The 17,609-nt window shown below is 45.6% G+C and overlaps 1 long non-coding RNA gene across 2 annotated transcripts in view; it reads right to left on the reverse strand.

The window, feature by feature from the left end:
- LOC146865693 (uncharacterized) overlaps nt 1–17,609 on the reverse strand; it is a 177,593-nt gene that overhangs the window by 158,007 nt on the left and 1,977 nt on the right. For both annotated transcript variants that reach the window (XR_014970334.1, XR_014970335.1), the window contains exon 2: nt 1,435–1,784. This is a non-coding gene — a long non-coding RNA (uncharacterized LOC146865693). The remainder of the gene's footprint in view (nt 1–1,434; nt 1,785–17,609) is intronic.

Raw genomic sequence — 17,609 nt, forward strand, 5'->3', positions numbered from 1 at the left:
GTGAGAATAATATACGAACAGGTATTTCCGATTCCCACCATTCCTGAGAGTACACTGAGTCGCTTGTTCTGGGTTGTCTTTTCATTGGGACCGCCGAGCTAAATCTCGGATAACGAATGGGACACTTATGCTAGCTGGATACTGGGTTCTGGGTTCTGAGGTGAGTTTCTGGTACACCACAATTCACTGAGGTCCTGGGGTTCTACGCATAGTTCTATGTATAAGCAGAATCCCTGCAACAGTACATGATTGACAAAATGCACTTCATTAATGCACTTTTCACACATCCAGTTGCTCTTGTTGTATCATTCACATCTGTCAAATAATGAAGTCAGCACCTTGTGTATCACCAAATGTGAGTAGAGCCAGTATGCATGGACTTGTCAAACTTGTGAAATGTCCACTTGAGTATACCAAACATGTCAGTCAATACACACATAGAAGTGTACAGTCTCAACACATCTTTATTACAGTGTTCAAACCTTAGGAGGTCATAATGTTGTCCACAGAGTAAATTGACACATCTGTGAAATGATCACTGTCAGTTACCACAAATGTCATGGTCAGACCTCAAAAACAGGTTTGGAGAGGAGACATCAGACAATGCCAAAGTCAGTAGTAAGGTTACAAATGTGTCAGGGAATCAGCTAGAGCCACATCAACTAACCCACAAAGGGAATCCCACATCATATATTACTAGGTACCACAATAGGGAATCAACACAGTAACTGAGCACAGGTACGTTCCAAACAAGTGTAGCAGCATCTGGTGGGATGTCACAAACATTTACCAGTAGTGTCCAACAAGCTCTGTGGCATAAGATGATAACACACATGAACACCTACATCCAGCTCATAGACAATAAGTATCTAGCCAATGTGAAGAAAGACAAACATATTTTGGGAAAACGACCACAGTGTGTAGTTTAACATAATGCCACACATATTGCCAAAGGACCACCACACAAAAGGGCAGAAATCCTATGGTGTAATCGCAACTTCCCATCCTATCACTGTGCAAGCTGCCTTGCTACCGTAGTCGTATACTAAAAGTCTATGCCCGACATTCCCAGGTATATCCCATGTCCAATTTGCACCACAGGACAGCATCCTACAACTGCTGATGTCACTACCCTGAAATGTCCAAATGACGATGAAAGGGCAAAGCTACCTACAAGAGGCAAAAATTCTGATATAAGGTTGACAAATCATACATAGGACAACAATCACAATTTACATCTGCAGTACATGGTACCTGGAGAAAATAAAACTACACAAATCAACATTGTGTGCATTTGTGAAGAGCTCCTCCACTGACAGACCAGCAAAGAGTCAGCCACAATTATGAACCCTAAACAGTCAACCATCAACTACACTCTCACAGCTGCACAACCACAGTAACGGTCACAGTCATGACATCTCACAGCATACGTACACTCAAGGAAAGAAGTTGTTGATGAGCTGTCTGCCATGTCAACTCCTTCCTCTTTGCCGGGGGAGAGTCCGGCTGGTCTCCATCATCTATGATTAGAGGAATGTTCCTGCATAATGCGTGGTTGTGTACCATGGAGCAGGCAACGGTGATCTGATACACCTCCCTGGGTGAGTAGAGGAGCGCATCTCCAGACTAGTCCAAATATCATAATCTGGCCTTCAGGAGCCCAATAGTCCGCTCCACTGGGCACTGTGTCCTACCATGGGCCTCATTGAAGTTGACTTCGCTTAGCGTTGTTGGATTCCTCAGCGGGGCCAACAACCATGGGCAGTTGGGATATGATGAATCACCTAGATTGGAGACACAGAGTGGTGCATTTAGGAAGCAGACATGTACAGAAGATGTTACAATACATCACACACAAAGGTTGGACACATCTCACTCACCAACAAGCCAGGCCCTCTCCTTTTGTTGTTATGGCATCAACTGTGGTATGATACTGTTCTGCTTTACGTAAGAGTCATGGGTGAATCCTAGGAATTTGGCAAAGACGTGTAAGATGTATAAATCCGCTAGACATGTCACTTGTACATTGATGGAATAGAAGTTCTTCCTGTTCCTATACACCTGTTCACAGGCTTGCAGTGGGACTAAGCCAATATGTGTGCCATCTATAGCTCCAACCACATGTGGGATGTGACCTATGGCGTAAAAGTCTCCCTTTATTGTAGTCAAACCCTCATGTCTGGGAACTGAATGCAGTTTTCCATGTGTATCAGCAGTGATGACAGCACATCTCATAGCACCATACTAAACATTGGTTGGGATATTCCACCAGTTATAGCCACCATGTACTGAAATGAACCAGTGGCCAAGAAGTGCATTGTGGACATCAATTTTACTTTTGGTGTCAGAGCTGTGCGATAGGTCGGTCGAGGACACAAGTGAGGCTCCATCTGGACACATAGATCCTCTATTGTCTGCCTATTGAGCCAAAACTTTCTGATGATTTCCCTGTCTTCCATTGTCAATAGGTCTGTAAAAGTTCGGAATACTGAAGTACTTCGTCTTCTCCCTCTGCCAGGGTTCCTATGTGTGGAATGGAAACAATTATTGATGGTGGTCACAGAGTCCACACTCACACACACAGCAAGATATAGCCAACACTCATGCAACTTAACAGTAGTGCATTTGTGAGCAGTGCACAGCATGTGTGTATGACAGTGGACATACATACCAAGTTCTAGTATGAGGAAAGTGGAAGAGAGATGCCTGCTCTTGTGCGGATCACAATGTATCCACAGTGAGCACTGTTGTGTGACAACCCATCACAGCCAGCTTTAGGCATTACCAACACAGACCAGATTTATATGTGTGAATTATTGATGGATAGGATGCACTGCCATCGTCACAATTTCCACCTATCTGCCCCAATCTGGAAAACACGAGTCTGTAACAGCACAGTGAACATCATATATATACAACTCATTTGGAAGGCAACGTCATTTTATAGAGTCTGCATTGCACACATTCCCACCTTCACTGCCGGGGTAGACAGCACTACAGTGTGTTGATGCACACTCATGTAGTGTAGTTCCTATTTCCCTTAGAGGCTCTGTGTATTGGAATAATATACACTATAGTTTTTGCATAGGACTAAGGTCAGTATGCTCCTATCGAGTACATTAAACTTAATTACTTTTGTGTGCCAGCTAACTCAGAGGTCACAAGAAACTTCTTGAATAAACAAGTAGGGATTAGTTTCTGACAACCGCATAAACATGACAAATTTGTTTCCCTTAGAATCGGAATGCGTCTCAGAATTGTGGAAACAATAGATAACAGTTTCACTCAGTCAATCGTGCATGCTTAGTTTCTTCAGAGTTACACAGAAATAGATAGACGGGCGTTTCAAGAAAAGGATTTATTGAACAGTCTTGTTTCTCGTGTAAGAGATATGAGCTGTTACACTCAGACAGTAATCAAGATATAACACGCACAGCGTAAGCAGTAAGAAGAAATAATACTGCAATAGCATTGTCTTTTAGCTATGACCTATTTTTAGATATACATACATAAATAACACAGGCTAAAAAGTGAATACTCGTCTGATGCTTCTAAATAGTCCTACCCCAGTGTACCTAACCCAAGTGTGGTGCGAGGTATGAAGTAGGTGCTGTTTTCTATAGTATAGTATATACTAGTATGCCAAGAGTCCCTCTAGGTTCTAGTCAGCTCCATACCTTTAGAAGGAGAGAGGTGGGAATCTGTTTCCGGGTCTCAAACTCCAACACCCCGCGAAGGGAGTCAGAACACTGGAAGCTGGATTTTCTGTGAGCAGGCATGACAGCGTCTGGTCAGTGCGTCAGGCCGGGCTATGGTCTCTTCCGAACTTGCCGTGGCAAACCGTGCAGTCAAGTCGTGCCGAGCCGTGCTGTGGTTTGCCATGGTAAGGGAAGGTATATTTATACCTGGAAGGTGTTTAGGAATGCTAGCATTGACGTAAAGTCGGGCAGAGGAAGACGTCATGGATGAACCCCTAAGGAACAGCAGTTCATGCATAATAGATGAGTTCTTGGAGAAATCAATAATCCTAGCTAGGGAAAGTCCCGTCGGCTTAAGGGTCTGTTTTCTAAGAACTCGTTGTGACATGGGATGGACGGATGTAGGTGCCCATGCCTGTATTTGGATTGCATGGCTAATGCCTAAATAAGGACAGGGATTCTATGCCTAAATAAGGGCAATGCGAATTGTGCCTATATAAGGACATGATTCAGGGAAACCTATGTACGGGCATCTAAATCGAAACACAACACTCATCTACAACTCTGATGTGTGATCAGTGGAATAGGACTAGGAAAGGTGCCATACATAAGGTGACATACTAATTGAAATGTTGTTTGGAAGACTCACTGTCGGATCCACATTGAATGTGGTAATGAGGAATGACATGGTGGAGGCTTCGTCTGACCAATGTAACTTACAGGATCGTTGACTGATGGCGGTTCCAAACTGCATGGTAGGTCGGTACATCTGCGGCAGTAACAGCCATTGGCTGTCTTTATAAAATACGGGCGTCATGGTTCAAGGGATGTGTCCGCCGACAGAGGTGGCCACCTATGTGTATATCAGACATCGCCAACGGAATAGCCTTCTTCGGCAACCGCTGGATGAGTTGAACCGCACAGAAGGTGTGGTCAGCCTCAACGGTCACAGCCAAAGGCTGCAATGGAAAATGCAAATGCCACGGTCCAATGTCTGTGGCCGTATACACCGAAGTCCGCCTACGTGGCCTATATATACCTTGCTTTCTTGGAAGATTTTAACTTGCCACCAGACACTGCTTATAGATTCAACTCCCCCTCGCTTCCTGCTGTTTTTGACCTCTGGGAGCAGTCATGACATGCGTTGTGAGGGAAAGGGCAGGCTCTATGGCTCACCAGAGTCACTCGTAAGTGTCTAGATTACTCACTGCACTCTGCTTGACTGCTTACCTTCCGTACCCATTGGCTACATTGTGCCTCAGAGTGTAAACATTATGTTAATTGCATAGTTTGCATGGCCCTTACATGGGGCACACTTATGAAGGACTATGGGCCCCAGGACTTTGTGGAGAGGAGGCCACCATTGGAATCTGTGGTTAATTCCATATCTATCACAGGCATATCTCGATGGATTACTCTTATTAATGGAGGCTACATTGACTTGGATACACACTTCATGGTATATGCGCATTGCTCTATACAGGCATCTCACCATGAGCCAGGTATGCATGATGTAATAAGCAATCTAGGATGATGTTAGTCAATACACTCAGCCCATATCAGATTTTGCAGAACTGTTGACTGGAATGTATAAGAAACTCGCAGACACCTTAACAATATGCTTGGATACGGAATGGGCAGAGGATTAAGTATTGGTTAAGATTTGTGGAATTGGGAGGTACACTTGGGATAATCGGTCTCAGCCCACAGGAAACAAGGCCTGACTGTGGTAGGAGACGTGCTGCAAATCATCATGTTCCTGTTGCCCAGCTGCTCCTTTTGTGTTCCCAGACACAGTATTAGGTAACCCTACCTACCTTATTAGCTGTTAATTGAATAAATGAGGGATGGTGACTTAGGTGAATGCTCTCACCTGATACTTTTTTACATTTACCCAGTGTCAATGAGTGTCTGACTCTAATGACTGTCCCTGCAATCAGACAGGTCTGTTGACAGGCACTTTTTGCATAGCTTCCACAATACCTTCTGATTGCACATCTGAGACATGTACAGTGAAGCTACAGGTACACTATTGGTGGAAGATAGAGGTGTAGAACACATGTTTGCTAAAGTATCCCCAATTACAATCCTCTAACAAATGTAGTGTTAGTGTCATATGTGTTACAGTGCCACATGTGCCTAAAGGAAGGTCCTGTGACAGCAGTACAAACAAAATGCAGTTGAGCCTACTCACTAGGTCGTCTATTTGAGTGGTTTACACGCCCACCAATGAGATTTAGTCATGAATGTCACACATACGAGCCCTTGCCTTTTGATCTCAGTCCTTGTATGTTGTGTACACTATGTTACTCTCCTCTATGTAGCATGTGCATCAATGCACTGGGACTGGCAGTAAAGGTGTCTGGACAGTCATGTAGAGGTCATGTTCCGTTCAGAATTCCAAAACAGTGTACTGTGTGCCATGGTCCCTCACATCACATTCCATCTACGATTGCTTGATCAACATGATATTAGTGGGGTGCCTCAGTCTTTGGATGTCATGCCCAGCCTTGGGGTTTACCATCACATAAGCAGAAGTGGGCATTTCCATGTATTTATTCGGTGTAGCATGTGACATGGACACATGTACAGTGTCCTACCTAGAATTATGTGTGTGCTTGATGGCAAGCTATGTTATAGCTACCATACAGAAGTACAAAATATTGCTGTTACAAAACTATTTCTATATCTCTTGCATCCATACAGATCACTGCCCATCAAAAGAAGATCATATGAAAAGCCATCGCCCAGAAGTTGTGGACCCTGGATGTCTCAAACCAGTGTAGTGTCGCAAGAGGTGGGATGATCTCTGGCGCTGGGTGCACAAGATTGTGGAGTTCAAGCTGGGGCTAGCATCCAAGAGCGGTAAGGGTGTGTGCCAGATCATGACCCCCCTGATGGCTCACATACTGGCTGTGGGCAACCCAGCCCTTGATGGACAATTGAGAGCCCAACTGCAGAAAGTTGGGGGTTAGTATTGGCTTCAGTGTGACATTGTGCATGAGTAACTAACTTTTGTTATAGGCACCTTTATCCCTGCAAGCTTGGAGCTGACTCATGTCCCACGCAAAAGGACCATTGTTGCATGTATAGGCATGGGAGATGGTGCATGGTGTTTATCACTGACTATAGGTCATGTTGACAGGAACTAAGCGGGGGCCAATAAAAAATGTTTTACCACTGCGGCAGGTTTACATGGGAACGTAATATCTAAACTTATCCTACATTGCAGCATGATGTAATGTGTGCAAGTGGTCCTGCACAGGTCACGTGTCAGCCTTGTGACTGCAGTTTAGCTGCCTTATTTCTGTGTCTCATGTGATGGTGTACCACATACTTGTGGCATGGTATTCAATGTATACTGGGTCCAGTGATTGTGTCAAACATTCCCTTGGTATTTGGTAATGTGAAGTAGTAAGAGTTGGCTTACATCAGTTATGAAAGCTTATTGGATGCCTACATGCAGCCATGTGTACCTTTACATGTTGTACAAGTACCCCTGTGGCATACAGGAACTGAGGGTGTATACGAGTCACTATCTGTATGCATCATACTTTTTTGTTTGCCAATGTGTAAATGACTATAAGATTGAGTGATGAGCATAAAGAGTCTGTGAAAGCCAAAATTGTGTGATATTAGGATATGGGTACATCAGTCACACTTACCCAATGACATTGATTGTTAACATCTTCCAGTTAAATGTCTTGATGAAATGACACAGACACACATATTTGGGATGGTACAGTCATCTCAGCCATTGCTTTTAAGCATGCCAATGAAAAGGATCTATGTATTATGCTGGGATGGGCATGTGCATCAGTGAGTCATCACTCTCTCTATGGTGACATGTGTCTGGGATTGATATACTGACATGTTGGTGTGACATGTTTGTCAGAAGTCATTGTTATATGGATACATATGTCACAAAGGTAGACCTGGAATCCCTGCCGTGTTTTCCCCTGACTTTTTGCCTCTGCCTCCTGTATTTTTGGTTGTGTGCTGGACTTAGTTTTGCAGGTTTAGGTGCTCCAGATGCTTTGCCACTGCTGATCAGTGCCAAAGTGCAAGTGCTTCCTGTGTAAATTGCAATTATGATTGGTTATCCAATATTTGACATATTTGATTTACTGGTAAGGGCCTAGTAAAGTACACTGAGTGTGCCAGGTACTGTAAATCAAATGCTACTAGTGGGCTTGCAGCACTAGTTGTGCCACCCACATGAGCAGCCCTGTACATGTGTCTCAGAACTGCCAATGCAGTGTCTGCGTGCACAGTTTTTAACTGTCATGTCAACCTGGCAAGTTCACCCACTTCCCAGGCCCTAACCTTCCCTTTACTTACATGTAAGGCACCGTTCAGGTAGGCCCAAGGTGCCCCCATGGGCAGGTTGCAGTGTATGCAAAGAGTTGGACATTTGCTGGTGGGCTTTGCATGTTCTGAGCGTGAATTACTGTTCATTTAATTTTTCACTATTGAAAGGCATTCTGTCACATAGGTTAACATGGGAGCTGCCTTGTAATATCTCCCAAGTGTAACTTTCCATTGGGACAAGATAGAGAAAAGATGTTTAGGCTCTCTGAACTCAGAAATTAATAACCCATATTTTAGTGAAGGTGGTTTTTACATTGTGTGTTTGAAAATGCCACTTTTAGAAAGTGGGCAATTTCTTGCTTTACTATTCTGTTTGCCTCTGCCTATTTCTGTATTCATCATCTGGTTTTGCGGTGACAGGAGCTGGGGATGTGCATTCACTCTAGACAGTCACAAGGGGGATTGAGGTGTGTCCTGCCTTTCCTTGGGGACTCATAGCCAGGCAAAATAGACTTTTCTGCATTATGGGCCGGATGTACGACCAGTGTAAAATGCGACTCGCAATATGCGCTCGATTGCGAGTTGCAAATTTCGAGTCACAATTTACAATGTACAACAGTGTCAGAGACACTGATTGCAATTCCCAATAGGGTCGCAAAATGCGAGCCTCATTAATATTAATGAGGCACTCGCAATTTGCAACTCCATTGGGAATGGCTGGCCCTACCAAGGATGGTGGCCTGCTGGGCTCAGCAGACTTCCATGTCTGGGACTGCATTTCCCTAGGACCACTGCCTGCCCATAAAAAATATTTCCCCCTGCATTTGCAAAAGGGAAGGGGTCCCCTGGGAATCCCTTCCCATTTGCGACTGCATTACCACCCTTTTGAAGAGGGCAGTAAATTGTGAGTGTTTTGCAACCACAATTGTGGTTGCAAAACATTCGTACATGGCTTGTGAGTCACTATTAGGAAGGGAACGCCCCTTCCTAATAGCGAGTCGCAAACCACTGTTTTGCGAGTCGCAAATTATTTGTGACTCGCACAATAGTGTTAGTACATGGCCCAGAGGAAAATTGCATGCACAAACGGGTCGGTAACCCATTTGTGCATGCAATTTTTTGTGGTACATCTGGCCCTTAGAGTGGTGGGAGGAGTTTTCACTAGCACCCGAATAGGCTGCGTCTACTCTGCACAATGCTGTGTCCACCTCCTGGAGTAAAGCTGGGCCAGGGAGGACAAAACTGGTTTTACTGAGCTCAGAGGCTCTTAAGACAAAGACTAGAAAGAGTAAATGGGGTATAAATATTAGACCTAAAACCTCGGAACGTTAGATCACTTCTGGAATCTCAATCAGGATGAATCTCTGCCAAGGGAGAAGAGCTGTGAGGAGGAGTACTGCCCCTTAGTTGTGTGTTTTGCTTTGTTGGGCTGGCCTGTAGTTGCTGCTTCAAATGAGAGGACAAAGACTGGACTTTGCTTTGAAACCTGCTTGAGATGATTCTCCAAGGGCTTGTGTGTGCTTGCCTCCTGTTCTGAAGTCTCAGGGCCACAAAAACGTCACCCACAGCTTCCTGAAACTCCATTGCTGGGAGTTCTGACCCGCCAGGAGGTGCCTATTCAAGTTCTGGGCCTCTGGAGGTTGTTCCTGCTACAGGAAGATGCCAAGAACTAACGTTCCGAACGAAATTGACGCTTCCCCCTCCTTGTAGCTGAATTTTCTGACGCAGCACCGCAGTGCGGGAGAAATTCCTGATGCACAGCTCCGTGCGGCTGATAAACCAACGCAGCACCTACCAGAGGCCCGAGAAACAGCCTCATGCTGAGTCCCGTGCAATGATCTCTGATGCCGAAGATCACCGCATTGACTCCGATGTAAGCCCTTTTGGACGGCAAAAAGAATCGACGTATCACCGGTCGGAGGCTGGAGAAATTGAGGCAGCACCTCCTTCGCTGTTGCCACATCACTTCCAGCGTGTCCAGCGCCAAATCTACAACAATACATGGACCAAAATAAGAAACCGATGCATCACCTCCCCACACAGTAAGAAACCAACGCATCACCTCCTCTCCAGGAAGACACCGATGCATCACCTCCCCTGCATGGCAGTAAGGAACCAACACATCACCTCACCTGGAGCAGGGAACCAACGCATCCCCTTCCTTGGGCATAAGGAACCGACGCATTAACTTCCCTGTGACTGTTTTTGCTTGTGATTTTGACACATCCCAGGTACTTTGTACTGAGAGTGACATATTTTTAGTTTCCTATGAATAGAACTGTCTTTACCTTTTAAAAGTCATATCTGTATGTTGGATTTTTGTCGTTTTATATAGCACAACCTTGACCCTAAAGTGTCAGAGCGCTTACATGAGCACCAGTTACTACACAAGGACACATTCCTTTTTGTTAGACTTAGGGAGATTCAGTGATTTTCCCCAGAATCACAGGATGTTGAGCGTCGTTTCTGAGACTCGAACCCCAGTTCCCCAGATATGAGGTTGACCACCTTTGCCGCGAAGCCACATCCTCTCCCCTTGTTTGGTTTAAAGATTCTTTATTTTTCTAAACCGGTGTGGTGTCCATTTGTGGTGTTTTCACTGTGTTACTGTGGGTTATTCACAAATACTTTACACATTGCCTCTGTAGTTTAGCCTGACTGCTCTGTGCGAGCTACCAGGGGTTGAGCACAGGCAAACCTAGTGTTGCAGGGATTCTGCACATATACAGAACTATGCGCAGGAAACCAGGACCTCGGTGTATAGTGGTGTACCAACTACCCACCTTAGTACCCAAAATCCCAATATGACTAGCTATGGTGTCTCATTCGTTCTCCGTACTACAGCGAAGCTACCAATGATTAGACAACCCAGAACATGTAACTCCAACTCTCTCAGGAGTCGAGGGAGCAAGAACACTCTTTCGCTCACTCACTCATACTTGTCCACAACATGAGTAATCAGAGACACAGTATAGTTTAAAATGTTTATTTTAACTAACGTGCTCTAAAATGCAGTACACATGCTATTACTAACAGCAGAATGCATAAACACAATATAGTGAAAATTGTTACAATTCCATAGTATATGCACGGGGATATCATTTTATAAAGCTAGTGGAAAACGGCCTACTGTGCCTTGCCACACTCCCTGTGCTAGGAACTAGTTTATTATAAAAATAGAAGACGTCTGGGCTTTGTCAGGGGGACCCCCTACCTCCAAGTCTAGATGCAAAGGTTTACATCTCCAGACAAGCACAGCTCTTCTCTCTGGAAAGGTTTTTCTCCAAGTGCCTCTAACATGCATGCATGCAATATTAAAAGCACTCGCTTTTCAACAGTGCAGCTGTGCTTCGTGTTATGTCTAGGTGCGGGGAACTGACCAGAGCAGAATAACAAGGGACATTGTTTTTCGACCTTGCACATCATGTACAGACAAAAACCACAGAGAACAACAAAGAACGCGAAAGACAGACGGTTCTCATGTGAACACGCACAAGCAGAGTTTAGTGAAAACAAAGTTGTGTAGTAACGTGCGCAAATGCAGCAGCATGGCAGCTAAGCTTGTGCTAACTTAGCAATGTTTCCAATTAATCCACCAACCTCACTACACTAGGTGTGTACTGTACTCATCCTGATGAGAAGGAAGGGTCCCTACTTGGACAGGGTGCAAGCCACTGCCAACTAACGACCCCCATTTCTAAAACACAAATACATGGAATGTTCGGTGAGTTTACTGCCATTGTGGCAGCCATTCTGATAGCTTCATGGACAGCCTCATTACAATGCCTCATGTACTTTCAGTTTCCTAATGGCATAGACATTTTAAATGTGAAAAAGTTATGCTCACAAGAACTGAGCTTTAATGTGGATATACCTAGGCAGAGTCTGGTACAACGGTAATTTATGGTGCTAGCTCACATGACTTTGCCCTATATGCCTCCATACTACTGTTCTGTACTGCATGTGACACATAGCGAGTCTACCCATGTGCATCTGTGAACAGCATTATGGCAGTGGACAGAAGTGAGACAGTAACTTGGAATGTTAGCTCTGTGGAATGGGCACTTCCATGTCAATTGTTAGTTCAAAATTTGATGTCACTTATCCCTACTTGTTGCCCTGCAGTACTGCCTATAGTAGGTTTGGGACTTTTGCTTGTTGCAGGTCGTGTGTGGATAAGTAGTGATGAATTCATGTAGATATTGCATTAGATAATTTACACTAACAAGTCCATGGTACAAGGGCCTAGGTTGAGAGAGTGATATTATATCTTGCTACACACATGAGGGTGAAATTTGGACAGTCTCACAGAAGCAAATGGATCTGGCAGTTGCTCTGACACCCTGATGATTGACTGTGCTCAGTTTATGTGGCATTAATGCATGTTCTCAGACTAATGGTGCAGATGAGGTACAGACCCATGAACAAGTACTCATCAGTGAGGATGTATTGTGTGATGTAATGATATGATTGAATTTTGGTCTTAAGGAATTGTTTAAAACCTATTTCAACCCGTTACTGCATCTACTGAGGGCAGTGAAGGATACAGGCCCAAGACCATTGGGTTTGCTGCTGACCACAGTGGTTCCCAACAACATAGTGACTCTGAGGTTACCACTACCCTGGAGGGAGAGGGGAGTGCCCTGGAGGAGCAAGAAAAGAACACTTCAACATCCTCTTCTTTGTCAGCCTTCGGTGGCTTCTCCCTAGTGCTGGTGGTGGACCGAGCTGAAACACCATCCACTTCATCTATGTCCGCCAACCCCCATTCCATCTCCGTCCTCCCTTCTGCTCCCCAAACTGCTGTCTGGGCCTGCTCCTCTAAGCAGAGGAGAGTCTCCTTCACACCAGGTACCTCAGCCCCTGCCCCTGTCTCCCCTGCTGCCCTGAGTGTGGGGGGATAGATGTCCTGAGGCGGATCTCTGTGGGCCAAACTGCAGTGCTGAATGCCCACCATAAGCATGTCAACAAGCATTCACTCTGGCATGGCAGGCATACAGAGATCTTATCAGGCTCTTTCACCCTCTCTCACAGCAACCTTTCAAGTCTTAAAACCTCCCACAACACCTCCTGCCCTTTCTTCATCCACCGTCCATAGCCCAAAACCTGTTCAACGCATACGCACACCTGAGAATGCATCAACATCATGAGCCACATGCAGCACACTCCAACACAGAGATAAGAAATGTAAACTCAGCAAACACACAGACCAGCCACTCTACATCCTCACAACATCCACAGACATCCAGACAGACATCACACACCCAGAGCTTTCCACATCCACCTCCAAGGTCACACACCAACACACTGTTAGAACTGGGGGTCTCTGGTTGGCAATGGTTTGCACCTTTGTCCAAATAGGGACCATTGCTTCTAGTTAGGGTAAGGGGGCTACACTCCTAAAATAACCCCTGCTCAACCCTGTGGTAGCTTGGCATGAGCAGGAAGGCTTATCTCAGAGGCAGGGTGTAAAGCATTTGTGAACACATACAGTAACACAGTGAAAACACTACAGATGGACACCACACAGGTTTTATAAAAATAAGTATTCTTTATATAGACTTAACACAAGACCCAAATGACAAAAATCCACAATACAGTATTAAGAAAAGGACTTATAAATGGGAGAAATAGCTTAGTTCAAAGATTATGGTAAATGCGACACGTTTCTCACAAAGTACCTTTGGATGCGTCATGCAAGATAAACAAAAGGTTTGCAGGGAGAACGATACGTCGGTTCCTTGCTTCGGGGGAGGCGATGGGTCTGTTCCTCAGTGCTTGCGCAAAGTAGGCGATGCGTCTGTTCCTTACCGGAGAGGAAGTGATGCGTTGATCTGGGGTTGCATTCCGGTCGCGATGCAACAAGATGATGCCAATATGCAATGCGATGATCTGGTGTGATGCGTCAAGATGGCGTCTTTGATGCGATGCAACGACGTGAAGGCGATGCATGCACGCCCGACGGCCGTGCAGCGACTCTGGTACTTCGGAGCCGTGACAGGCCCTGTGACACGCTTCTCCTGTGATGCGACGGCGACCCTTGCGGTGGTGACGCGCTTCTCCGATGACGCGACGGCAACAGTTGTGGATGCGACACGCTTCTTCTCGTTGAGTCGCACTTCCAGCTCCCAACAATACGCAGGCTTCTGCAGAAGAATTCCCAGCAAACAAATTCAGGGGGGGGCTGTGGGTGAAGTCTTGTATCCCTGAGACTTCAGCAGGAGGCAAGCACAGTTCAAGCCCTTGGAGATTCTTCTTCAAGATGTTGAAAGTTCAATAAAAGTTTCTTCTCCTTTCCTTGGCAAATAAGCAACCACTGCAGGCCAACCCCAGAAAATAGCACACTGGCACAGGGGCAATCAACTCCTTCAGCTTCTTATGGTTCATCTCCTTGGCAAAGGTTTGTCTTGATTCCAAGAAGTGATCTAAAATCTTGGGATCTGGGCCCCAATATTTATACTAGTAAATCCTTTGTCCTCTGAAGGCAGAGGGTGACTGTGCCTAGCCAAAACCAATTCTGTGCAGCTTCCTGGCAGGAGGTGGAGACAGCATTGTTGAAAGCAGACCTGGCCCAGGTAGCTGAAAGGAAACCTCCTCCCCCTACTCTCTATTCTATGAGGGCTCAGGGAAGTGAAAGGAAATTTCCGTCCCCCATTCTCTATGCAGCCAAGGTCCTATTCAGCCCAGCTCTGACTCATCAGACTGCTGGAGCCCTAGCCCTCCTGTCACCCACAAACCAGACATGCAATACACAACCTAGCAGAGGCAGGCTTGATGGTTAGGTAAGAAAATACCTACTTACTAAAAGAGGTATTTTCAAACACGGAACGTAAAAATCATCTTCACTAAAAGATGTATTTTAACATTCTGAGTTCAGGGATACTAACTTCGTTTTTCTACGATGTTCCCTGGGATAGTTAGGATTATAAGATGTTATAATCAAACTGCCCATTCTAGCCTTTGGGGACAGGTAGCCTTGCAATAGTGAAAAACAGAATTGGCTGTAATTCACTATAAGGACATGCCACACACACCAGGGTATGTCCTACCTTTTGGTTACAATGCACCATGCCCTTGGGCCTACCTTAGGGGTGGCTAACATGTAGAAAGGGGAAGGTGTAGGGACTGGTAAGTGGGTGCACTTACCAAGTCGACACAGCAGTACTAGACTACACACAGGCTCTGCAATGGCAGGCCTGAGACACACTTTACAAGCTGTTTCTGTGGGTGGCACAATCAGTGCTGCAAGCCCACTAGCAGCATTTGATCTACAGGCCCTGGGCACACATGGTGCACTGTACTAGGGTCTGATAAGTAAATCAAATAAGCCAATCATGGAGTCACTAATCCATTACAACAATTTTACAATAGGGAGCACTTGCACTGTGGCACTGAATAGCAGTGGCACAGTGTCCAACGCATCTACAACCAGCAAAACATATTACAAAACAGAGGAGACATCAGCAAAAAATGGAAGGGGGACTCATGCCAATGGTACCTGGTCTAACACACACCATCAACACAGACAGCTGACATTACACAACCAGACGCACACAACAAACACAGCACCATCCTCTGCCACAACTGTCAGCACACACACAGATACCACACTCACAACAGCAGCCACAGACACATCACACAAGTCCAAGCCCCAGAAATATTCAACATCAAAACACACATCAGACAATCAGGGACATTACTGCACAGCACACACCTCCACAAGTCACATCCCTCTAACTCCAACACTCAACCCCTCTCCTCACAAACCTCCCAGTACCCTTACCATGATTACCCTTGACCTATTCCGTGTCACAGCTGCACCCTTCCCAAATGAAAAAGGGCTGGGTTCCCACCACTACCCTACCCTACCACCTCCAAAATCACACCAAGATAACATGCCCCCCTCCTACTACAATCCCTACCCCCAAGGCAATAAGAGGAGTAAAGCCACCCACCCTGATCCCAACCTCTCCTTCCCAAAAAGCAAAGGACCCCTTCCAAACCCCACCCCAGGTCTTCCACACAGAAGACCAAAAGGTCCAAACGTGTCCCACTCCGATACCCCCAGTACCCTTAGGAGGCATACAATTCTATGTATGGTCTGTCCCAGGCCCTCCACAGCCCAAACCAGCCCTCCCAATCCTAAGCCAAGCCCTCCCACTGCCCAACCCAGCCCTTCCAATCCTGAGCTCAGTCCTCACACTGCCCAACCTAGCCCTACCAATCCCGAGCCCAGTCTTCCCATGGAGTCATCCAGCCACCCAACCTGAACCTCAGCCCACCCATTTTTATCCTCAGAGGTGCCTGGACTGCCCATTAGATGCCCCTATCCGGGGGATGTTTCCCTGGCTGTGATCTGTTTGGCACGGTTTGTGGCACAGCAGTGTGCTGGACCACCTGTTATCTTTCTGGACTGGCCATTAGCCTTTGTGTTTAACACTGATGTTTCTGTTACAATAAAATCTCATATTTCTTGTCTCTCTAGACCTGTGTCCTGCCCTTGCTAATAGTGCAGACTGTTTTTAGTGGTATGTAGGCCTGTGAGAGTTTAGTTGTGTGTCTTTCACCATGGTAGATGATCCATTGGCAGTGGTGAGCATATTCAGCCCTTGGGACAAGTAATGGCTCATTGTTAAGTCGATGCATATCTGGTCCGAGTTACTATTGGGACACACATTGCTTTAGCTGGTCGCTGCCATGGTAAGTATGGCATCTTTGGTTTCAGCCAATATCCATGTCTGCTAGCTTGCAGTACTTGTAAAGATGTAGGGCAGAAGGGTGTTTGCTGTGTGCAGAATAGGTCTTCAGTTACAGCACATATGGGAGCTGTGGTCTTGTCAATGCAATGTGTTACTTTGGAGGCACATGCGAGCATGTCTGTGTGTTTTCTTTCTACCACAAATACTTTGAAGTCAGGGCAACTGCTAATGCTGTAATGTTTTTTAGGGATTTGCACTAACACATCAGTCACATGTGCATGCCAGTTGGTAAAAAGAAAGACTGTCCCTCTTGTACACCATGCCACTAATCCTATGAAGATGGAGACATTGATCAAGTTACTATGTGCAGTGTGGCCTTGACAACTTGCCTTCCAGGAGTCCACCAGCGTAGGCTGAGCCTAATCATCAGGGAGTAGTGATATTGTGTTTGTCAAATATCTGTAACTGTGGTTTGTGACTAACCCATTTAGCTGCCTTTACATTTCCATGTGGGTGCTGTGTGCAAGCCTAGGACAGTGCAACAGCAGTGGAGGACATTTGTTTTTGCCTGAGACATGCTTACTGATGTTTTATCGAAGTAACAACATGACATAGCTAATTAAGTATTTGAGGCTGTCACAGATGATGTTTGCTATGGAAAACGCGAAGATGTGCAGTATGTTGACAATGTTTATGGCACACAGCACCACACCAGCTTCTCAGATGTCCACACATGTAGGATTTGTAAGTCTGCATCTGTACATAGTCACTGATCTGTACTTATGAGTAACCAACAAGATATGATGGGAACAGATTCCATTTGATGTTGCATACAGAGACACACTGGATTGGCTTTGACAAGTGATCCAGCGGTCCTAACTCACCTTGTCCACTGTGTTGT

This window comes from Triturus cristatus, chromosome 2_1 (assembly GCF_964204655.1).
Source record: "Triturus cristatus chromosome 2_1, aTriCri1.1, whole genome shotgun sequence".
In the NCBI taxonomy this organism is placed as follows: Eukaryota; Metazoa; Chordata; class Amphibia; order Caudata; family Salamandridae; genus Triturus; species Triturus cristatus.